Here is a 24,318-nt window from a genome sequence, read left to right as displayed (position 1 = left end):
CGACAATTCTAACATTCTAACTTGCAGAAAAGAGCTAGGTCTTCGGTGGGAAAGCGGGAAGCCGACTGGCTCTCCGGGATCAGAACAGGTGAAAAGTAACCCACTCTGCCCCTTCTCTCTTGTCCCCCAGCCTCAGCTCCTCTCAACTTGGGGGGGGGGGGTGTGCGGAGAGCTTCTCCAGCCGCAAAAGGGAGCCCTGCGCTCAGATCCTCCTCCGCAGGCCGCGTCTCGCTCGCTGCGCGCACGAGCAGCGCTCAGCCCGGGCGGTGGGTGGGAAGAAACCGGGAGGGGAAGGTCTGGGGGTGTGAGGGTGGAGCGGAGCCCGGCCCAGCGATCCGGCCCGGGTTTTGCATGCCACCCACTCGCCCGCTCGGCCGCGGAGAATTCCATAATCACAGCGGGCGAGAGCGGAGACTGGGAGCGAAAAATCCGGGATCCGGCAACTTTGGGCAGCGCATGCGCGCCCGCGGCGCTCCATCCCAAACACACACACATTTTTCCCCCGGACTTGGAAAGTCACCCAAAGCCGCCCCAAGTGCAGGTAAGAGACTCGGCGCTCTCTCCGCCGCGGCCCCCCCACGCCCCTCAGCTCCCGGGGCCTCCCGAGGTGCTTCCCCGCCTCGCCCCCTGTCCCGGTGCAGCCCCCCAGCCCCGGGGCTGCCGCTTGCAGCCGGGAGCGGGCGAGCGAGCGAGCGAGAGAGCCAGCCAGCCAGCCTGCCTGCGCGCGGCGGCTGCCACCCAACTCCGGCAGTGCGGGAGGCAGGGGGCACGGAGGGCTGGCATCCGGGCGCGGGGCGGCGCGTCGCCCGCCGCGGCCAGGGGAATGCCCAGCGCGCGGCTCGGGTAGAGGGGAGGGCTGCTGCTCCTGGGGGTCACTTATTCCAGCTGAGGGGGCGGCGGGGTAGGGGAGAAGAGGGGGAGGTGCCAGGCGCGAGTGCAGGACTTTACGAATAGGGTGGGGGCGCCCCCCGCGCTGCAGGCTGGGGGGGGGGGGGGCAGGTGCTCGCCAATACCGGGTAATCACTCCTTCCCCCTACGCCCCCCCACCCCCACCCCCGGCTGCAGGGGTTCGAGCGCCCGTCAGGGCAGAGAAGGAGGCAGGCGTGAGGGGTGCCTGGGGTGACTTTGCAAGACTTTGCCCAGGGGAAGGGGTGGGTGGGGAACCCCTCCAGCCGACTCTTGTGCCCCCATACCAGGGTGTAGGTGCCACCGGCAGAGGTAGGCAGTGTTCACTTAGGCGCGGGGTGCCAAGGGGTGCCTCCGGGTGGGAAAACGAAGGCGAAGGGTTGCTTGGCTGGGGGGAGCGGCGCCCCCTTTTTCATTCGTGCCTGGGAAGTTTGTCTCAAGTGCGCTGCTCCGGGCGCGGCAAGTGGCGCTCCTCACTCCCCCCACCCCCACCCCAGGCTTCCCGGGGCGCAGGGCTGGCAGTGCTGGACACAGGGAGCCGGGGCACCGGCTCACGGCCATGCGGCTGTCCGCCAGAGCCCGCCTGGGTCCGGGGAAAAGTTCGGGGGAGTTGCCGCGGTTGTTGTGTGCGCTGGGAGAGAAGTTGCGCCCGGGGATGTGGGACTTTGGGCTGGCGGGCCGGCAGGCGGGTAGAGCGGTGCGCTCCCAGGGGCCTCAGCCGAGGTGGGAGAGGGTCTGGCGGGCTGTGCCCCAGGGTGGGCTGAGGGTGACCCCGGGGCTTAGCAGTTGCGGAGAGGAATCCGTGAATCCAGGGACGCGCGGCTGAAATAGGCACGAGGGGGAGGACAGAGAGAAGAGCAGCTCGTGGGGGAGCAGGGGGGCACCGAAGGGAAGAGGGCTGGACGGACCACTCGGTCACTTGGGGTCGACCTTCAGGGCAGAGGAGCGCGTGGTGGCTGGCGGAGGAGCGTCGCGAAGCGGGGCTCCAGGGGGCGCGCCGGAATGGGGGACCGGGTCGGACCGACGACAGTCAGGGAGCTCCCGGGGCAGGGGGCCGAGTCGTGCGCCCGGGGTGAGCCGGCCGGGCGGAGCGGCGGCCGGTTTATTTTTACTCGGTGGCATTTGCAGAATGTGCAGCTGATGGCCGTCGGCCGCCAGGAAGTTTTGCTTTCTGTTCTTTCTCTCTTCCCGAAGCCAGCGCGGCCGGGAGCGGGCGGACTGGGGAGCCGGGCCTGGGAGGGGAGGGGGCGGCTGCCGGGGTGGCAAGGTGCGGGCAGGGGCGCGCTGGGGCGGCGGGCGGGGGCTGACCGGCGAGGGCGGCGAGCGGGCGCTGGGTCGCTGCGGCGGAGCATTTGGGCGAACGTCTGTCCCCAGCGCTGGGAGCTTCTCGGCGAGGGGAACAGGTGTATGCGCCGTCAATCACGGCGGGAGGGACACTTCGGGGGCGTAGATTAAGATAATAATAATAGATTTTTCTCTAGGGGGTGGGTGCAGATTCTTCTTCCAAGTCGTCCCCGACCCAGGTCCGAAGTTGGGGGAGGAGAAGAGTGCCGAGGGAGGCAGGGGGCCGCTTCTCCCTCTACACAAGTTCTTCCGGACCCAGCCTCAGCTTGGGAAGCGGGCCCTGGGTGCGGCGAGGACCTCCTTCCAGTCCCGCTGGGGAGGGTGCGGGTGCGTGTGCGGGTGCGTATCATTTGTCCACCAGGGAAGCAGCGAGAACACCCCTCCATCAAGCCCGGAGCTCCCCCAAACCCAGCTGGATCAAGGGGCGACAGGGGGGGGGGGAATTATGCGTCGCTGTCTCAGCGGAGTCTGGGGCACGACCCCCCAGAGCCTGTGGTCGTCCGGCCAACACCCGGTACACTCAAAGAGATGGGGCGGCGAGGGGGGAAAAGGCCAAGGGTAATCGTGAAGCAAAGTTGGTAAATTTAGGACGTCTCGGAGCTGGTACAGGCGCTCGATAAGAGCGCGCGAGGGGGACGGGGAAACAGATCGCCGGGTAAACTGGCGCGCCCCCCCCCGCCCACCCCACGGCGCGCGCGCGTACACACACACACACACACACACACACACGCACAACACACGCGCGCGCGCACACACACACGCACACACACCCCACACACATCGCCGTCCTAAAGGGAGCTGTCCGGGCTGAGCAGGAGCAGCTGCGCCGGGCGTGGTGAGGGGGGTAGTTGGTCCCCGGGGGCTGCGCCGGGGCTGCGCTCCACGTGCCCAGAGGGGGCGCTGGGCTGTTCGGCGCCCGAGTGCAAAGCTCCGGGTTTGCGCTTTGGTGGCGACCAGGAGGTGCGTCCCGAGCGGGCGTCGCGTCCCGCGCGATCTCCCGCGACTCGCGCTACCTCCCCCGACGCCAGCCGCTTTCCCACTTGCCAAACTTCGGCTGTACGGTGTGCCCCTCACTCGAGCTCTCAGACCCTCTGCAGGGCAGGATGGGGAACTTTTCCCTCCCCGTGCGGCGGCCACCGCCTCTCCGGGGATCCCGCGAGCTGGAGAGATAGCCCCCCCCCACCCCCATCTTGTTAGCCACCTTAGAGGCGGTTAACGAGAGTTTATGGGGAATATTGTTGAACTTCAGTAATCAGGTTTCCAGCGATCTTATGCCTCCTGTTTAATTTATTAGACTAGTTATTTATTCTGTTGATGATAATCTGTTGCTGGTTTCTATGGAGATGTTAAACTGATCTCTTTCAGAAATCAAACTCCATATGCACTAAAACGTTTAAAGGGGCAGTGCCTCTCTCTCTTTCTGTCTTTTTGATTTTTGTTTTTTTAGACTTTGCACCTTGCAGAGACTTCACGTCTTTCCCTGAGTCTCCGTGCATTTTATTTCCTTCTTACGAAGGAGAGGAGCCGGGAGACTCGCGCTTTGTGGCAAGTACAGCTTATTATGGCTAGAAGAGAGCGAAGGCTTTGATCCCGAAGTTGCATCATCATTTAAAACAGATCATTTCACCCCCATCTTCCCCATCGTATAAGAGCAAAATTCTTTCAAGATCAAAGAGTCCAATCTAAAACAACAAAAAAAAACCCAACTATTGTTTAAAAAAAAAAAAATAGGAAGTCAGTCGAATGTGAACCTCTCCTTTGTATCTGCTCCCCTTGTGTTGAAAGAATTTTTTAAATAAGAAAAACAAAACTTGTAGCTCAGCTAATTTTTCATACTTATTAATAGTTTATCTGCTCCCCCCCCTTTTTTTTTTAATTTAAAAGGAAGTTCAAAGTTAGATTTCTCTGCCTGTGGGGGTTGAGGTATATTTGCTTCTCTTTTAGATCCTGACCATCTGTTTTTGGAAAATTAGCCTCTGGGAAGAGGGGGAAAGTTTCTACTCAAACTTAATGGAGTACTTTAAAAATTTTTAAAAATATCCAAATATTTGACAGTCCTGATTTCCCCACTTTTGGGGTAGGAGGAAGATCAGTAACCTCTGTCCTGTGTATAAAAGCATATCAACTTTTTCTCCTTTTCTTCTCCTGTGTTCTTCTCAGGTATTTTTTGGTCGACTCCTGACTTTGAGAGGGTGGGTGCAGTGAATTAAGAAAGTAAGGCAGGAAAAAAAAAATTATCTTGGTCTGTGACACTCTGAAAAATTGCAAACCTACTCTGAACTCAGTATTTATCACGCTGACAGATATGATACAAAGCGATTGCATTTCCCAATGATCCTCTGGGACTAAGTTGTAGGTAAAACCATTTAATGCATTTTTAATTTTAAAATAAGGCCCGGGTTCCATTTTCTTGGAGGTGGGGGGAGTGGATGTCCCTCTCTGGAGCTGATGCTTTCTGAGTATACTGTTTTGCTTTTTCAAGAACAGTCCCCCCCACCTCCACCCCTTCGCATTTCCATTTAGTTTGGGGAGGGGTGAGGCACACACAGGGCATTTGGCTTTCATAAATAAATTTATATCTGGCCAGAAGGTCCAAAGCTGAATAAGAGCACACTTAAAAAAAAAAAAGAAGAAGAAAGAAGCAAAAACAAACCTCAGACTCCACCCCTGCTATAGGAAATAAAACAGAGTCAATACTTGACACACACACCCCCCCCCCATGCCATCCTGGTTCTCTTTTACATTATTTTATTTTAGAAGGGGGTGGCGTGGTTGTTGCTTCTCAGCTCAGAGGAGAGAGGAGCCGTTGCTGCTCTTTCCCCCTTCGCTATATTTTAAAAATTTGTTTGATTTGGATTGCAAACAGAACAGGCTTACGGGAGAAAAGAGCACTGTGGCTTTAAACTCAGGAGTTTGCATATTCTCCTTGTATCTTTCCCCTTTGCTAATTATTGTGTTGTTTTCAGAGCAAATATGTCATATCCATGGCGACCGGGCAGGTTTATTGTCTTTCTGAAGCAATAGCTCACATAAGTAATTAATGACTTTCTTTTTTTTCCTCTGGCTTAGGTTAAACAGATCATTCAAGGAAAGTCATATCTCTCTCTTCTCTCTCTCTCTCTCTCTCTTTTTTTTTTTAGCCCAGTGACATAAGAACATGAGTTAGAACAAGAAAATACTTTAACCAAGAAGTCAACAGCTTATTTTCCCCCATTTCTTTTAAAAGCTGAAGTGTCAGCTTTCAGACATACGAGGCTGTCATTCTGGCAGAGCCGCGAGCCGTGTAGAGTCCACGCCTGGGCTGGAAATCCATTTGAAGGTTGTACAGCAGGGGAAGTGTTGGCATGGTGGGGAGTAACCTGCAGGAATTTGCTTTTGAGGTGGGGGGGGGGGGAGCCCTCCAAAATGAGTATTTCTCCTGTATTTAGCAGAATTTAATTAAATTGTTTACAGGAAAGAATTAATGAGTTGGTATTAATGTGTGCCCCCCCTTTCTTTTTCCCAGTCTAGTTAATTGGAAAGACAAAGTTTTCCTTTTTTGATTCACCTTGAGCTTCAGCTTTCTCCAGCCTTTGTCTCAAGTGTTTTTTCCTGGAAAAGTACTTTTTGGAATCCCCTCTGGTTCATATTTCCAGAATTATAGTGGAGGGGTTTTTTGTTTTTTCCCCTTAGACCCATAATTCGACACTCCTTTCTCCTTCTCAGGAATCCACGATGATGATTGACTGTGACTTGGATTTTTTTTCACTTTTGGGGGAGGGGGTGGCTTTTTGAGGATGTAACATATAGACGGCCTATCTCCTGTTATCAAGAGACAGTGTTATGGAAGGCAGAAGAAATGTTTTCCTTTAAAAAAAAAAAATCACCATGTATGTTCCATCCTTTTCAAATAGGCTTTTTTGCTAATAAGAAGTCTTATGATGTCACTCCTTAACTTTAGAAATACACTAGATGTCCAACTGATACTCTCCAGCAGCTCTCTTTCCTGCCCCCCCCGCACAGACGTGCATTAATTAAGCATACTTGTACTGTGTCCCCCTACCCCCTTTTGAAATTCCACGTATCACTAAGGTTTTGTGTGTGTCCTTAAGAAAGGGGAACGAGATACAGAGAAAAGCATTTTCATGATATTTATACTCGGACACAATTAAAAAGGATACCCCCCCACCACCATTTGAAGTAAGTTAAAAAAGGCCATGACTCAACTGAATGAATCTTGAGGCTTTTGGCATTAAAAATAAAAATATAAAGCAGAAGAGAGATTTCTTTGGTATCTGGTTTCTGAAGAGCAGAAGAGAAGGCCAGGCGAGTCTGGTGCTGAGACTCAAACGGAGCTGTAATTGAGCCCGTAACCTCTTGATGTCTATATCAGAAAAGCAGACAAGAGCAGAGGGAACCGAAGAGAGGCAAACAAGCCTTGTAAAGGAGGGAGCTCACCGGGAGATGCAGAGAGAGAGAGAGAGAGTGCGATCCGGGTGGGGGGAGAGATTTAATTTATAGACATTTTAAAAACTGTAATTTCATTAGGATCTGTTCTTCCCCTTCTCTGAAGGGCAGCCCGGCAGACCGATAAGGCCGGTCCCTCTGCTGGGATGCGTGGTGTGGCTCGGTGGGCGCGAACTTGGACATCATTTTCAGCCTCTCCGGTTCCTTTCCTTGTTGTCCCATATTCTAACGGCTTCCCTGTTTTGAAATTAGAAAGTCGCACAGGGCCAGAAGTTAGCCGTGGCTTCTGGGTGCCCGGGGACCGCTCCCCCACCCCTACCCCGTGGGTGCCATGCCGTTCCTTGTGCAGGTCTGGCCTTTGGCATTCTGTGTGTCTTCTGTCTGGCACTGGGCTGCCTGTGGTTCCGGCTGCAGGAAGCCACTGGCGGGGGTGGGGGGGGCATCCCAGCTCTGTCCCCCAATCCCGCCGCAGTCAAGTTCACCAAGTTAAGTTGCTGTGGGCTGGGGCGGGGGGGGGGGCGGGGGGGGGAGCTGAAGCCTGTCATAAATTGTGCAGAAATTAATCAACCGTTTAAGAGCCGGACGTTAACGAGGTTGTGCAGGCAAGCCGGGCCCTTCTCCAGTTCCCCCTGCTCAAAGTCCAGCAGAGTGAGGGGTGGCCTGGAGGGTGAGGAGTGGAAGGGGGAGGGTTGTGTGTGTGTGTGTGTGTGTGTGTGTGTGTGTATGTGTGTGTTTAATCTCAATAATTGAGAACAACTAGGGAGAGGGAAGAAGAGAAAGGGATTTATGGAATATCAATCCTCAAGTGCCCTTGGTCCATATTGTCGGAATTTTTTTTCCTTTTGGTCTGGATTTGTCCTGTGTGTCTTTGGTGGAAAAGACACGTAGAGAAAGAGAGCAAAGGGGGGGGGGATAGAGAAGAGAGAGGGAGAGAGAGAGAGAGAGAGAGAGAGAGACGTGTGGCTCCTTTGGAACTCATTATCATTCTTAATAAGCCTTAAGGAATAAAGAAGAGCGTGCAGTGTAAATGCTGGGTAATCCTAACACTTCTCAAGGTGAGAGGAGTCTTGAGGACACAGAAAAGAGAGAGCAGAGGAGGGGGGGCAAGCAGTCCTGGGGGAGTGGTGGGCCCAGCGTTTGGGAGTTTCTGTGGGAGGCCTGGAGGCTGGGGTGGGGGGAACCCAGAGGAGCCCCGCCAGCCGGTTGTCTGAGAGGACACTGGGGATCTCCAGGAGAGGGTGACTCGCTGAGGCGAGGAGCAGGGCTGAGGCTATCATCGGCACTGGGTCTGCCCCTCCTTGGGTTGGGGTGGGGAGCAGGGCCACGGGGCCGTTCCTCTTTCCCGGACCCTGTCTCCCCCGCAGGCTCAGCCCCTGGCGCCCTGGCCTCAGGTCCCTGGAAGAGGAGGCAGGATGGCTTGTCCTGCTCCCTTGGGCTCCCCTGCATTGTCCGCCCTGCTAAGCAGGAGGGACAGAGCCGCGGCCAGAGCTCAGCTCTGGACACTAGGTGGCTTAGAGGATCTTCGAGGTTTTCCAAGACAGCCGCTGGCTTCCTCTCTCCTCCCCGCTGGTGGGCTCTGCCGTGCCTGTCTTCTGTCAGGCCTGCGGCTGTCCTGGCACACTGGCAGGAGGGTGAGTGGGCCTTGGCACAGGGGCTTGGCATAGCTCCCGGGGCCAGCGCTCCTGATGACCGGCTTCCCGGCCAGGCGAGGAGGAAGCCCCCGGGGGCCAGAGAGGCAGCTGGTCAGGGCCACTGGAGAGGGACAGTGGGGGCATGCAACACTGCTGAGCCCACCGTGCTAGTGGTCTGGGAGGGTGTCTCTGCTTTTTCCTCTTTTGAGTTCATGTGCCCCCTCTGAGAATCCTCTTCATAAAACAAGATCTCCTAAGCATAAATACTGCTTATTGTTTGAGGGGTTTCACAGGTCTTATAAACCCAGCTAAGGACCCTCTAGGGTCCCTGGCTCTGGTGGGCTTCTTTCCAATTCTCCAGGACTGTTTTTGGGGGGTGTGGTAAGGAAGTGAGGAGCCCGTTCACACCCCTGCCTACCTCCATACTGGGGGAGTAGAGCCACGTCAACTGTGATCCAGGGTCTCCCGCAAGTGGACTGGGGCCAGCACTCAGAGTCCCGCCTGAAGAACCCACACCTGCTCAGGTAGATTCCCCTCTCCGGGACAAAGGCAGCCTCCCCCCTCATCTGGCAGGCATACTATAGGATTTCTAGGGTTATCTGAGGAAGGGTCTTAGCCAAGGTCATGTCCAAACCTTGGATGATTTTCTCTGGGGACAGAGCAGGCAAGAGATAAAATTCAGGTTTGACTTACAGTAGGCAGGTTGTGTGTATGTGTGTGCGCGCACGCGTGTGTGTGTGAGAGTGTGTGTTTTAACTCTGTGTTTCGTTTGGAAAGCAACTTCTGGGGAGCATGCAAAAGGGGGTGCGTGGGAGTTGGAGATGAAGGCTGGTGACTGAGCTGGTGTGAAACCCGGAGGGAGAGCAGGACGGGTTAATGGCGAGTGGATTCTGCTTTTCTGTTGTTTAAAAGCAGTAATGACCAAATTGCATGCCCTGCGTGTGCTCGCTGACGAGATTTACCGAAAGGAAGGCGCACGGCTTCTCTGCTGGTCTCGGGGTGGGTAAGCGCGTGTGTGCGTGTGCATGTGTGAGCGTGCGTATGTGTGTGTGTATGTGTGTGATGGGAAGGCGGGGTGGGGGAATCAGCTCTGCCAGGCTGGCACCCTTCCCCGGCACTAATTGCTGGCAGAGTACCCACGGGGGCCGCTCCAGCGTCTCCAGCTCCGCCTGCCCCCCTCAGCCCTGGGGAGCTCAGCTGTGCAGCTCACTCGCTATGTGAGGGCCATTTCCGGGCCCACTAGTCCCAGAGGCTCCTTTGGGAATTTCAGGGAAATCTGATCCCTCGGGGGACCAGCATCCCTGGTCTGGCATGAGGGGACGGGGTGGGACCTGGGTGGTCCGGAGCCCTACTGAGGCCTAGTTGTAGGGGTCAGGGGACCGCATTCCCAGTCTGGCTCTGCAGTAAATCACTGTGTGGTCTTGGGCGAGTCATTTGACCTCTCTGGGCCTCGGTTTCCTCTCTTATCAAATGGCCTCCGACCCGATTTCCCTGACAGGGTCGCTCTGCCGGTCAGCTGGCCTCGTAGCTGTGAACATTCGCTGAAACCGTGAAATGTGATGGAGAATTGATCACGGTCCCGTCAAGCGCAGGGTGCCCCCAGCATCAGATGAATCCGTTTTATGTAGTAGGGTATCAGGGATTCCAGAAAGCCAGGGGCCTGGACATGGTGTGTGCGGTGCTGGGGCTGCATGTTTGTATCAGGTTGTGTTTTTTGGTTCTCATCCTCGGGAGCTTGGGGCTGAGTTGGGGGGCAGGGTGGATAGTTGCTTTTCAGGCAGGATGAGGGAATCCCTTGAAGAGCTGTGTATCTTTATAGATCATGCATTCTGAACCTAATTACCTGGGGATCAAAGTCATGTCCTTACATCAGTTATTTAACTAGCCTGTGCCTCAGTGTTCTCATCTGTAAAATGGGGATAACACTGCCAGCCTTGTGGGGTTGATGTGAGGATCTGATGAGCTGAGACTTGCGAAGTATTCAGAACTGGCCTGGCCCCTGTGTGTGATTCAGACTCGCATGGGAGGGAGTGTGGACACACCTGCTGCCCACCAGGGCGTGCTGGGGGCGAGAGAGAAGGGAGAACCCACTCTCTATATCTGGGGGCTGGGACTCCCGAAGGTGTGGGGTGCCATGGTGTTCGTTAGAAATTCTGAGTTTGCATTTTCTCTTTTGGGGCTACCCTGAGGCCTCCTGGTGGTTTTGGCGACGAGTCAGAAGGTGTCGAGAAGCGAGATTGTGCCCACCTTTGGCTTCCCACCCCAAATGGGAGAGGGGTCATTGGTTTCTTGTCCTCCATGTGGCCAGAAAAGATGTTTCTGGAGCTGGGGAGGCAGGGAGGCTCATCACAGGAGCTTTTGGGGACGGGAGGCAAGGGGGCTGGTGGAGGAAGCCCCTGGGAATGGCTATAAGGTGCTGGGGGCCCGCGAGTTTCATGCAAAGAGCTGGCGGGCCCTGGATGTCAGCGCGTGTGGGCTGCTGTGGCAGAGATGACATGGAAGACGACATGGACAGCAGAGGGGTAGAGAGCCTTCTTTTGGAGTCAGGCTGGACCCAATGCGAACCATGTTTCTCTTGCTTAGGCAGATTAATTTCTCTAATCCTTTGTTCCTGCATCTGTAAAATGGGGCTGGAAAAGAGAAAAGGACAGTAGTCATCGCCCCCATTCACTGAGGTTTGACTTGGAGAAATAATTCCATTATTTCTGGAATTCACTTAGCCCGGGGAGCAGCACACAGCGGGGACTGCGGGGTCAAAATTCGAGGAGCAGCGGGCTTTGAGCCCGAGCTGATCCCTGGACTATCTCGCACTGAACGCTAAGCTCAGTGCTCAGACAGAGGGCAGAGCTGGAGGGAAACAGGCATGGTGGGGATGGAGCCCAGGCTTTCCCCCGCTGCCCTTGGGTGGTCCTGCCATGGGGAACAGCCCGGGGCCTGAGGAGATGGGGAGGGAGGGGCCGGGAGAAGAAGCAGAGGTGGCTTGGAGGTAGTGTGACCTAGGGAGCCAAGGACCTGGGGGCTGCGAAGCAGGGGGCACTGGAGGGGCGAGGGGCACTTACAGAAGATGAGGTGTGTGAATCGCCACCAGCCTCTCCCATTTCACTGTGCTATGCCAAAACACCCCGGTTCTTGTTTCACTATCTGCGATCTGGGAGCAGGTTAATTTCCATGACGAACTCCAGGCCACGTGCTCAGAGGATTTATCTAATTAAACTGATGCTTTTTTTTTTTTTTTTTTTTTTTTGCTAAGAAAGAAAGGACAGAAGGGAGGGAGTAAAGAAAGATAGGAAGAAAGGAAAGGAAGAAGGAAGAAGAAATGGACGGAGAGAAGGAAGGACGGAAGGAGAGGAAGGGGAAGAGAAGAAGAAAGAGAAGAAAAGTAAAAAGAAAGATGGGAGCGAGCGAGCGAGGGAAGGAGAGAGAGAAGTTGGAGGCAGACCTGTGATTTTTGGAGGGCTCTCCCAGGATGGAGGAGAGGCTTGGTGTCTGAGCAGGGACCTTGCAAGTGGGCCCCACTTCTGTCTTTTGACGCTTTTAAGTTTATTTCCCACATCGCTCTTGGCTGGGAGCGAAAGGGGCAGCTGGGGGGATTCTGGATCTGGACGGGCCAGTCCGGCGGCCCCTAGCCCACGTGGCAATTGAAACGAACTGAAGTGAAAAATTCAGTTCTTCTGTGAACTAGCCCCATGTCAAGTACTCCACGGCCACTCGTGGCTACTATGTTGGGCCGCACAGATAAGGAGCATTTCCAGCATCACTGGCAAGTTCTGTTGGACAAGGGGGGTATGAGAGGGGTGGGAGCTTCCCTCCAGTGGGCCTAGGCTAAAGGGATGCAGGAGCCCCCAGAGGACAGTGATGGAGGCAGGGGTTGGGCTCCCAGCCTGCAGCCAAGACCTTTGTGGTGCTGGGCCCTCCTCTTCTCTAGAATCCCCTACAGGTTTCCTCTCTCCCAGGACAGGGCAAGATGGTGGGGGCTACGGTTGGCAGAATGGGATTTAAATTCTTTTCTCGCTCGCTGTCTTTTTGACTTGGGGCGGGGGTCGTAACTGTCTGATTGTGTGGACGCAGGCTACCAGGACACCGCATCTGCTCGGTGGGTCTTTGGGGTCATTGCCTGAGCCGATGGGTGAGAGCACTTAGTAGAGCGCTGGGCTCATCGTGAACACTTGGAAAACTGGGACCCCGGTTTTTATAATAATTATATTATTACTGTTGATATTATTTTAATGTGATTATTGGAGAGCTTTTGCAGCTGCCAAGTTCTTAGGGACATTCCCAGGCCACATGCTAATTTCTCTACAATCAACACTTTCCAGAATTAGGTTAAATGGAGCCTACCCCCCCATACACCCCTCCACCCCCCGACCCCCCACCGCCCGCCCCGGCCAAAATCCCTACCTTCTGGGAGCCTAAGTTGGATCTCTTTCCATCTCTCCCCATCCCTTCTTTTTCTGGGCAAAAAGAAGAGTTGGAACTGCCCTAGAATTAACTCTCGTAAGCCTTTCTACTTGTGAGACCCCTACTTTTCCCAGCACACAGAAAATTGTGCCCATGCGTGTGTGTACACACAGACACACAGACACACACACACGCACACGTGCGCGCGTGCACACACACACACACACACACACACACACTTCTCCACTGGCCAAAATACATTTAAAAATAAATAAATAAAACAACCACCCAAAGTATTAAAATAGGGGAGAGCAGATGTGGCCCAGGCGGGGTTGGTTGGATTGTTTGGGGCTGAGGGTGGGGGCCGTGGCCTCTGGGAGGGACGTGTGTGTTTATTCCTGGACATTGCCCAGTGCCCTGTGTGCTAATATGGAACTGAAAAGTCCCCTGTATTGTGTAGGCTCCTTTCCCCGTGAAAAGGCAATTGAGTCAGTGAGTTCTGAATGGATTGGAGCTGACAGTAAATGAGAATTTGGCAGTGGGTAGAAAACAAGCTCCCCCACCCCTGCCCTCCACCAAACGCTAATTCACTCGTCCCTCCCTAAACCCCCAAGGCTCGTCAGGTTTTTTAGAGGATTTTGGGGGAAAAAAAAAATCACTGTTTCCTTTTGTACATATCCACATTATCAGCAGGGGTTCGGCCCCAACCTGCCCACTTCCCCAGGGATGGCCTCACCCCCTCCCTGTCGCCTCGGTGGCTCCGCCAGTGATCCCGAATGAGTTAAAGGCTGAATCAACTCGAGACCCAGCTGTACGTTTTACTCTGGGTTCCTGAATGAAGCGATGTGCTGTGCTCAGCACGATTGGAGACTGTCTGCCCCGGGTGGCCCACCAGGCCCCCACCCTGCTAGGCTCCACAGGCTTCCACGGGACCCGATCCTGGCCACGGGGGAGCCTTGTCCGGGGGTCCCCACGTCCAACCTCCATGACAGACCTATTTGAATTTTAAAAGAAAAGGGGCCTCATCTTGAGCTGGTGTCACACCTGGTCTGCAAAGAAGGTACACAGTTTCGATGGTTTGGATGTACCGTGGCCCTGTTCTTCCCCCGCAGCCCCCACCGTATTTCCCCTCTCCGCCACGCGCACACTAGTAAGTTGGTCAACAAACATTTACTTGTACTTGGCCCTTGTGATGGTCCCATGTCCCTAGACCTCCCCACTTCCACATGCCCAAGAGAGCCAGGGACGGACATAGCCACCTTACAGGTTTAAGATCTGTATGTTTCTAAAGCCGTAGCTCATTCACTCGACCCTCCTCCTCTCTCGGTGGGGATGTGCAGTACCTCTTCTTCCTCGGGGGCAAGAGGCAAGGAGAAGCACTCATTTTGGCAGGATCACAGCCTGATTTGCGGGGTGGGTCCTGTGTCCCCCAGGAGCTGCGGATGCCTCTCAGGAGGTCCCTTTCTGGAAGAGGTCCCGTGGAGTGCGGGAGAATGGCCCCCTTGCTGAGGCACTGTGGGATCATTGAATGCAACGTTAAAATTCCTAGTTCCTTCTTTATTAGTACTGTGACTTTAGGCACGTCCCTAACCCTTGCAAGGCTCAGTTTCCTTCCTTGTAAAAGGAGAGCGATCATAGTGCCTCCAGCATTCGGTTGCTGCTGGGATTAAATAAAATAATGCTGGTGAGGCCCTTGGCGAGAGGCCTGGCGCCTTGAACTAGGGGTAGCCATGAGGGCGGCCATCACTATGATGACTCCTCCCTCCCCGTCTGTTATCAGGAAAGCGGGAAGGTGGAGGACTCAGGCCTGTTGCTGTATTCAGCTTCCAGGACGCCCCGGGCCAGGCTGGAGCCTTGGCACCCCAGCCCGGAGGCCATGGCCACCAGAATTCTGCCGAAGCATACTTGCCTAACCAGCAGAGTGAACATGAATATGAACGAGTCGGCCCAGTACAGAGCACTGGAGGGGAGCAGGGAGAAGGCTTGCCACACGCAGGGCTGAGTTCACAGACCCCCCCCAAAGTGGCAGCCCCTGGGCTGGCCTGGCCTGCCTGACTCAGGGAGGTGTGGGCTCCCAGACGCTGGCACCATCTTGATTCACCTTGGCCTCCCCTCTGCGGTCGGGAGCATGGCCCTTGCCCTCCCCCAGGAGCAGGTGGCCTTTGCAGCCTGGCACCTGTTCCTGGACGGCGGCTGCCAGGAAGGTGCAAACCTGGGGATCGCCCAGTGTGTCTGCCGAGTGAGTCCTTCCGCGAGGCCAGTTTACTCCCTGGAGGGGCTCGCCTGGGCCTGACCTGGTGGAGGAGGTCAGAGCAGGGCTCGTGTCGTCGTCCCCGAGACCCCCTGCCCTGCAAGCCCTCCAGGTGAGTCCCAGGAGGGTCCCAGGAGAACTGGGACCAGCAGCCTGAGGGCTGTGTTGGGGACTTGCTGGGGGAGTGCCGGGAGCCAGGAGAAGGGGTGAAGGATGTAGGAGGAAGGTGGAGAGGATGCGGGTGAAGCCTCTTGCTTTTGTCCCCAAGGGGCAGCAAGCAAGCGGAGGTGATTTTACCTTTTCAGTTTATTAAAAGGGGAAAGAAATAGACATTTTCTGAGTGCCAACCAGGTGTCAGATGCTGGACCGTGACGTTCTGTGGGACTGAAGGACACAGGGCAGGTGGTGGCTCGACCCCTGCTGTACCAGTCCTGAAATAAGGCTCAGAGAGGCTAAGTCGTTCACCTGAGATAACCCAGCTGCCTAGAGGAGAGCCAGCCTTTGAACGCAGGCTGATACGATTCTGATGCTTATGTTGATTCTGATGATTTTTTGATGTTTTTCTCCATGTGCTTGGAGAATATCACCATATTTTAAATAGTTTTTGAGAATAAAAAAAGGGAAAACATTCACTCGTAATTTGACTATTGTAATATCACCTCCTTTTAGCATTTAGTATCTTCTGGTGTCTTTTTCCCCTCTTTGGTGACTGTCTATGCTTGTATAATATACATTTTACATAATTATAATCATGAGAGAATATGGTTTTAGTTGAGAAGTAAGAGGGTCTCCTGAGCTGGGGTCACCGGGGAGTGATTGATTCTTAGCAAAATGGAAACCTGGCTTTGGCCCTGAGCCATCTTTTCCGTAACGAGGTTCCTGAAGTTGCATCGGAAAAAGCAAACTGGGTGAATGGAGAGGCAGAGAAGACCCTTGCGTTCCCTCCTGGGCTGATCGGGCGCAGTTAAGTGGTAGAATTTTCCTTTTAACTCACTTCCTCCTTGCTTTTGACAAATGGGAATATTTGTACCATTTTCCCGAATGACCTCCTCTCCTTGGGGTAATGAGAAAATGAAAGTCTTTGCTAAGTGCTTTGCGATATTCAGATATAAAAATGGAGAGCGGAGTGTTGTCATGGGCCTTTTGCTGCCAGGGCGCTTTATAAAGAGGAAGTACGGCTCGTGGGGGTGAAGGTCAGCATCAGGTTGAAGGCCGTTGCTGGAACCAGCGTCTCCCTGGGCAGGAGGGCAGAGGCGTGCGTGGCCCCGTACAGGATGGGGAGGGTTTTGGTGGAGCCTCTGCCTGTCTAACAGGTTCACACTCCAAGGCCAGGGTGATCCAGAACATTCGGGCAAAGCCCCCACCGCGGCCACCAGTATGTGGCTAAATGGTTCCATTCATGGAAAGGTCTCCCGCAGGCCCCCTTCTCCCCCTCTGGCTTCCTAGCGTCAACCCAAGAACAACAGGGCCGAAGAAATACTGTGTCACCTCTACAGGTAATAATGTTGAAGATGATTTCGAAACATGGGAAAATGTTTATTACCTGAGTGAAAAAAAAAAAAACAAACAAACAAACACCGAAGGCCAAGTATACGCCACTATAGAAACTATATAAAAATCACAAATGCATACGGACGAAGCTTGGAAGGTAATCCTCCAAAATGAAAATTACAGCGTGAGCGGTGGGACCACGGTGATTTGTTTTTTATTTCACAACATTTTCTTTAAATTCCCCCCTGTGATTAAAAACCAACAAAGCCAACGTGGCGGCCCAGGAGGGAGCCCGGGGAGGGGGAGGGGGCGGGGCAGCGCCAGGCGGGAGGGCGCCTGCTCCCACGACCCCCGCAGGGTGCTGAGCTCACCGGCTGTGGCAGCGGCAGAAACCTATGAGATCTCCAGAAGCCGAGGCGTATCGGTGACTCAGACCTTCGTGTTATGCTGTTCAACAATAGCTTTTGTCCTTTGCCCAAAACCCTAGGCCAGTGTGTTAAAAAAAATTATAAAATTATAAGATAGTTTGTACTTTCCTTCCCAGCCCGTGCTGGCCTCGGGTGCTTTATTTATTCAAGGTGGGGAGGCAGGGAGGGCGGGGTGGGGGTTGAGGGGCAGAGAGAAAGGAGAAGAAAAACAAGGTAGAACTCGGACAAGGCCCAAGAAACGTTTGAGGCTCACCAACAAACTTTCTTTTGTTTCCCCCTGGGGAGAAAAAAATAAGGCGGAAAAAATGCAGAGGACCAGTTTGAACCAAATAAAGCTCCTCGTGTATTGTGCATGGGGTTGTTTCTTACAGTGGGTTTTGCCCTTTGTTAAGTAAGAAAGCTATTGCATGAATCTCATCTCTGGGCCAGAACATGATGAGGGCAGGAACCGAGGGGCCTGAGCCGAAAGGGCTGGAGCAAGGACAGCCAGGTTGGGCTCTAGTGAACGTCAGTGTTTCTCTTGGCTCTTCTGGCCAATCATGCCTAACTGCTAAAAGCCTTTGCCCCCACTGCTGGTTGTGTTAAGGGAGATTCCTACCTCCTGGTGTCCCTGAAGCAGCTTTGTGCCAGTGGGGCTCAGAATTCCATGTGAATCGGGAATAAGAATGAGTTTGGCTTGGACCAGCTTGGAGCAGAATGATCCTCTCAGTGTCCATTGGAAGAGGTTTTAAGCTTGAGATCCAGGAAGAAAGACCTTGGGAGGGTAGAATGGGGAATGGGGAGGGGGGCATGGGTGATTGTGCATGTCTAATAGGGTGTGAGTGATATTGCGTGTGGTTGTGTGATTATGTATGTGACTATGTGTGCGTGTGCATGTGTTTCCCCCGGCCACTTTTTTCCCTAGTTGTAATGGCTGGGCTAAGCAAGGCTTATGGGGGAGGGGGGCTGCTTTACATCATTTTTTTTTCCTGTATTACCTTGTCTGCCTGCCCCAAACCATTTCTCCTAATGAACCCCTCAGGCGATCTGGACCCTGGGCGGATTGGTGATTCTTTCTTCAAGAGTAGTTCAAAGGATTCCATAGGCATAATCCAGGTTCTTGGCAGTGGTTTGACCAGTAAGAGAAAGGAGTCTTTTGGGTTAGAGGCAAAGATGCAGAGGTCTGTGGCAGCCTGGACTGGAACTCAGGTGTCTATGTCTGAGGCCCTACTGGGGCCCCGGCCCTGCCTCCCCAGTCCCTCCTCGTCTAGGCCATATTGGGATTTGCTGTTGAGGTTCCAGCTTTAATGGGCTTTCTTGATCTTCTAGTCGCAGTGATCATGCCTGCGAAAAAGGCAGTACAGATGCTATTGTGCCTCTTTCACAGATGGAGAGACTGAGGCCCAGAGAGGAGAGGCACCTTGTCCACAATCACACAGCTAGTCAGTGACAGATCTGGAACCAGGACAGTGTTTGGAAACTGTCCTGGAAACATGGTCATCTGTACCAGTGGCTCGGGGCAAGGCTGGCTGGTCCCAGACAAGGAATTCTGCTTTTTTCACCTCTTCTGGGAAACAAAGGGACCCTCTTGGAGCATCAGACGCTTTGTGGCTGTGGTTGGAGTGACCGGTCTGATTTTAGGGTCTGTCTCTGTGGAAGAAAGAGCACTGGAGGGCAAGCCCCCTGCCTCTGTCACTGTGAGCAGCCACGTCCCAAGCCCTCAGCTTTGCTGTCTGTATGCAGAGTCAGAGGCTGTCCCCAGTGGTTCCCGTCCTGTCCCACATCAGGACAGCTGAGCTTCCTGCCATAATCCAGTCCCCAGCCATGCCACGCAGCAAACCCTCTCCCACAACCTGTCAAACGAGAGGCACCAGTCTCCTCAGGGCTTCCACGAGCTCCTGGCCCCTTTCTTATGCCAAGAAGAGCCTCTGCCGACTTGTGAAGCAATGCCCCGGCCCATGCCCCATGCACCTGCTTATTGATAACCGCGTCTCTGAATGTGCCTTGTGTTTGAGCCCTTTGGTTTGAACTTGCTGAGCATTGAGAGGCTGGGGCGTGAGGAAATACGAGCAGGGGAGAGAAGTGGTACCCTCTGACCAGAGGCAGCTGTGGTGAAGGGGGTAGGCGCCATGCCCAGGGTGAGCGCCATCTGGGCGAGAGGCCTGGCTTCCAGCTGTGGGGGCTCCGGAAGGGCAGAGCCTGGGAGGAATGATTTTGAAGCCACTACTATGGAGATTAAGGGGATGAGAATGTAAATCTCAAGTAAAAAGGTAATTGAATGTAATAGCAAACACTGCTCGCGCTATGTTAATTTTAGCTCTTCCCCTGGATACAAGGCGCTGTATTAGTGTTTTATTACCATTTTGTTTGCACTAATAAAATAGTAAAATTTATTTCAAGGAAGTTGAAGGATGGTTTTACAATGCAAATTTGAAGAAATTGGACTTTTCATTTATGCCTCTGCTATTTTAAACCCTGACGGGTGTAAATTAGCTACAGGGACCGAGCAGACCCCACTGATGGGGACTTGGGAGGCGGGAGCCCTGGCAGAGGTTCCAGACTCCCTCAGAGCAGGAAGCAGACCGCGTTCCACAGAGAGGCTGGAGGGGCACAGAGGTCTTACTGGGTGGATGGGGAGGTGGGTGAGGGCGTGTCAGGTACAAACGACTCTGGGGGTAGGCAAGCATGTCACTCACTGAGCCTGTGGGGAGACACACGTGGCCACAGACCTCAGGGCTATGTCTTTCCTCTCTGCCCTTTGGCCTCCTTCCTGTCTTGCTTGACATTGAGCCTCGATTAACCAGGTGACTCCTCAGAAGGAACTGAGCAACTCTTTCCTCTGCGCCTAGAAAGGAGGGGTAGACCAGATGTCTGGTCCTTTTTTTTTTTAAGATTATATTTATTTATTTGACAGACAGAGATCACAAGTAGGCAGAGAGGCAGGCAGAGAGAGAGGAGGAAGCAGGCTCCCTGCTGAGCAGAGAGCCCGATGCAGGGCTCGATCCCAGGACCCTGGGATCATGACCTGAGCTGAAGGCAGAGGCTTTAACCCACTGAGCCACCCAGGCTCCCCCCCACCCTTTTCTCTAAGTGGCTGACAATTGAGGGGAGTCATGGGGTGTGGGCGAAAGACCTGAGGCTAAAAGGAGCTTGGGGAAAAGGACCAAGGCAGGACACCAGTCCATGTTCCAAGGCACGTTCCCCTTGTCTGTTCTTCCTTCTGACCTGTGCATACTTAAGAGAAAGAAAGCAAAACGTTTTTCGGTAAAAGCCAGCATCCCATCAGGTTGCGCCCAGGTATGGTCATATTCATGAACAGAAAGGCTAGAAAGCTGAATTAAAAAAAAAAAAAATCCAGTTGTCTGAGTTTTAGGGGACATGATGATGGCATAGGAAGGTGAAGAAGAGAAGGAAACAGGAGATCGGAGAGTTTCATTTTGAGTTTTGGGTGAAGGCTTCAGGTTGGTTCTTGTTTTATCCAAACCGGTTTGTTTATCTCTGAGAAATTATCAGCAGCAGTGGCCCGAAGCAATGCACTGGGGGACCAGCTTCCAAAGGGTAGGGACCCGAACAAGTGTACCGATGTCTGGCGAGGTCTGTGACACGTGTTGCCCAGGGTTCTCTGGCCGCCTGCCTGATGTGGGGGAAACTGAGCTGGTGACACCGGTTTCCAGCCCCAACCCTAGGTCCTATGGGTTTTTTGTCAGTGTGTTCTCTGTCTCTCATCTGGGAGTGTAGTGTGTGCGTGTGTGTGTGTGTGTGTGTGTGTGTGTCTGTGTGTCTGTGTGTTTAATGCAAAGATTCAAAGTGTTGATACTGGCAAGACCAGAGCTGAGAAACTGGAGGAGAATGGTGGCAGAAGGCAATCGGAGATTCCTTTGACTGCAGACGGTGTGAGCTCTGGGTGTCAGCACTCTGAGTTTGCAGGGAACTTGGCACTGGAGCAGAGGAGGGTGGGCACCAGCTATAGTCAGGCCTACAGGGTCATATTTGGAGCAGACTGGGGTGCTGGGAAATCACCACGGGTCAGGCTTCCAGCAGCAAAGCCAGCACCCCACACTGTTTTGCTTAGGGCAGGAAAGTTCTGCATCTGGGCCTCTCAGCTTCCTTTTGGATCCAGGGTCTGTAGGTGGCATTTCTTGGGATCATGGTGTTCCTGCAAAAGACAAGGGACTCCAGACCCAGCCCTGTAACAGGCCAGGAACCTCTTTGTTCCCCTGTTGGGTGCTGCCCAGGAGGCCCCGGTGGCTGAGGGGACAGAGAGGGGGAGGACCTGAGCTGGCTGAAGCAGCCAGGGTGAGGACAGCTTTGAGAGGGTTGCTGAAAGAAACCAGAGATGAGGACACTGAAAAGAGGTGCGACTTTGCACTTTTGTTTAAAGATTTTATTTATTTATTTGACAGAGAAAGATCACAAGTAGACAGAGAGGCAGGCAGAGAGAGAGAGAGAGGGAAGTAGGCTCCCTGCTGAGCAGAGAGCCCGATGTGGGACTCGATCCCAGGACCCTGAGATCATGACCTGAGCTGAAGGCAGTGGCTTAACCCACTGAGCCACCCAGGCGCCCCAGACTTTGCACTTTTGAAATAGTCTCCAATTCTCAGGGAGCAGGGAGGTGCGCTGCTGTGTACCCAAGCATTTAGAGAGTGCATCAGGTGGGGGGGGCGGGTTACACTCTGGGTGGATTTCAACCCCAAACTGTAATTACATTAAGGAGCAGACAGAAATGGGAAAAGCAGATTAGTGGTGTGGCCTGCTTGGGCCTAGCGGTGGAAGTGGCTCCCGGAGCCCCTCTCAGGCTCGACCTTTGTGCCACGATCCTAGCCAAGGTGGTTCGCCCCCGACCACCCCAAGGAACAGCCAGGACCCTGGGCACCTCTTTTCTGTTCGTCTGCTCTTAACGGCCCCCAGGCCACCCCTGGAGAGTTGAGGCTCCTCCGTGCAGCTCGAGGGCTGCTGCCTGTGCTCCCTGCTTCCTCTCCACGCTGGCTTCCGCATGTCAGTTCCAGCCTGCAATAGAAGGACCGGACTTTCTTCTCAGCGCGAGGTCTGTGCACGTGTGTTGGAGAAAGAGAGTGACCCTAGAGGACACTGCGGGTTGCTCTCATAGGTGGCATTGGTAAGCCCCAGAAGCTAGCTCCCTGTCTGCTGCTTTGTCCTGTTTGGTTTGGGGGAGCCTGTGGCCTGGTCCACAGCGTCTCCCCAGATGCCATTTTAATCGGGTGAAAAGGTGGCCAGAACTTCTAGGTCTTTGGCCCACAAGCCCGTGACCCTTCCTGTCATCCTACTCAGCCCCGTGGGGTGTGACGGTGGCATCCCCAAGTATTGCAAACCCCCGGCTCACCTTTCTCTTCTCCCTGCCCCCCTTCCCTGCACCTGTCAGCTGTTTCATTGACTGTCTGGCTTGGCTGCCACCCATCCTACCTCCCAGGCCAGCTCCTCCCCCGCCCCCCCTCCCCCCAGGCCCACACTCCCTCCCTTCCTGTCTCTGCCCACGTCTGTCTCTACCTGCCCGTCGCCGGCACACCTGAGGATCCGAGGCTGCCTAACGGAGTGTGGGGATGGTTCAGGGTGTTTACCAGACAGCAGGGATAAGGTATTAAATCCTGTTGCTGTCTTCCCAGGGCCAGGTTCCTCAGATGGTTTTCCAAATTCCTAATCTCGGTGCCCACATCCCTGCCCAGCCCATGTTTGATGGGAGCTTTCCTTTCCGATTGAAGCTGAACTGAGCAGGATCTGTCGCGAGGCTGGGTCTGGCTTCCCACCGGTGCTCGATGACATGGAGGGCCAGCCCCTTCCTCTCTGGTTCTTCCTTCCTTTCCTCCTTCCTTTCTCGGGGAATCTTCGTGAATGGGGAGGCCAGGATTCTGCTGCCAGGTGTTCTGCTGCCAGAGCCTTCTTGATTGCCCCTTTCCCCACCAGTTTTGTCTTGAGGCCACCTGCTGTCATCTGGGGGAGGGAACCCCAGAGTAGGCTTAGGGTCAGAAGCAAGGAGGACCCCAGTTTGAGGACGGTCTGCGATGGAAATGAGCAGGTGAACGAGAGCCTCTCCCGAGGACAGGACATTGTTCGGATTCTTCCCACTCAGAATACAGAAGGCCAGCGTGGAGTTCTGCTCACCATGCTAAGTAGCCTGGTTCGCCCTAGGAGACAGTCCGCAAGGCAAACCTGTTCCTCCATGGTGTCTCCACGCTGGTTTTGGAGAGGCAGGACTAGGGAGGCTGTGTGTTCCTGGCAGCCCTAGTTAAGCTGGCCTGGCCTTGGGGAGGAGCAACAGGAGGGCTCAGAGACTCCCCAGTGAACAGGGACATTCAATCACCCGGTGATGTTCACTTTCTGATCTGGGGCAGAGGCGGCTTCCAGGGATCTTCCCTTCTCTGGGACATCTAGGGCTTGTCTCCCATTCCTGCGAACTCTGTCCCCATGCTCAGCCTTCTCTTTTGGAAACTAGGCTAAAGGCGCAGATTAATTTACTCTCCCCATCCACCGCCACCCCCATGGCTGGGAACTTTCTAGGAAGGGAGAGGCAGGACTTTACAGCAACCTTCAGAAACGTCACTGGTGGTGGCAGCCTGGATCTACCCTTCCCGGGTACCTGGGACTGATGGGTGTGTCCTGTCTCTGAGCTGCCACGTGACCTAGACAGACCCTTCCAGTTTCAGCTTCTCTTTCCCTAGCGGCAGGCTCCCTCTTCTTTCTCTCCCTTTCTTCCTCCGGGCGTGGGGAGATGGCTTGGTTTTCCCTCACTCTCCAGGTGGTCTACCCTGGATCCTGCTGCAGATTTTCCGGGGGTCCACCCTGTCCCCGTTGCCTGGGCAGTCAGCCCTGCGCTGGGCTTCTCTCTCCCTTTCTGAGTGCAGGGCACCGACAGGAGCAGAGGGATCTCTGGGGCCTGGCAGAGAGGGGTTTGCAGGGCTGGGGACAGGACAGAGGGTGTGGCATACTGGGTCCTCAGCCAGGATGCTCACCAGCCAGGCTTCTTCTGTGATCTTACAAGCTAGGCTCCTAATTTTATTTGGGAGTATTCTTTTTCTAGAATGTGTTAGGCAAGGATTAAAAAGTGGAATAGGTAAAAAGAGGGCCAAGAAGTTCTGGAAGATGACAGTTGGGCTAGTGGGGAGGAGGAGGAGGAGGGAAGCGGTGAAATTAATTCATTAGAAAAACTTGTTTACTGGCTTTGCTTAGGCACCTCCATTTTAAAAGTCTACGTTTACAATAAGTCGCTAATTAAAATACAAAGTGAAGCAACAGCTATGTTTTTTTTTCCCTTACACTTTAATTGCATGATTTTTTGTGATGTAATTTCTGGAAACACCCAGTGTACCTCACAGGGCTGATTGTTTGATAAACTAGAAGCACCTGAAACCAACCCAAAAAATAAATATATAAATCCAAGGGGATCTTAAGGTAGATTGGAAATGACAGAGAACGGCAGACAGCAGGGAAC

General features: G+C 54.1%; 1 protein-coding gene across 1 annotated transcript in view; it reads left to right on the top strand.

The window, feature by feature from the left end:
- The first annotated feature begins 405 nt into the window (after nucleotides 1–405).
- Nucleotides 406–24,318, top strand: part of CASZ1 (castor zinc finger 1) — a 146,589-nt gene continuing 122,676 nt past the window's right edge. Inside the window, exon 1 of the mRNA XM_059138157.1 lies at nucleotides 406–541. The gene's annotated coding sequence lies outside the window, so the exon portion shown is untranslated. The remainder of the gene's footprint in view (nucleotides 542–24,318) is intronic.

The sequence above is a fragment of the Mustela lutreola genome, chromosome 10, assembly GCF_030435805.1.
Source record: "Mustela lutreola isolate mMusLut2 chromosome 10, mMusLut2.pri, whole genome shotgun sequence".
Taxonomy (NCBI): domain Eukaryota; kingdom Metazoa; phylum Chordata; class Mammalia; order Carnivora; family Mustelidae; genus Mustela; species Mustela lutreola.
Note: the sequence above shows the minus strand (reverse complement) of the source record. Positions and strands in the feature narration are given on the sequence as shown.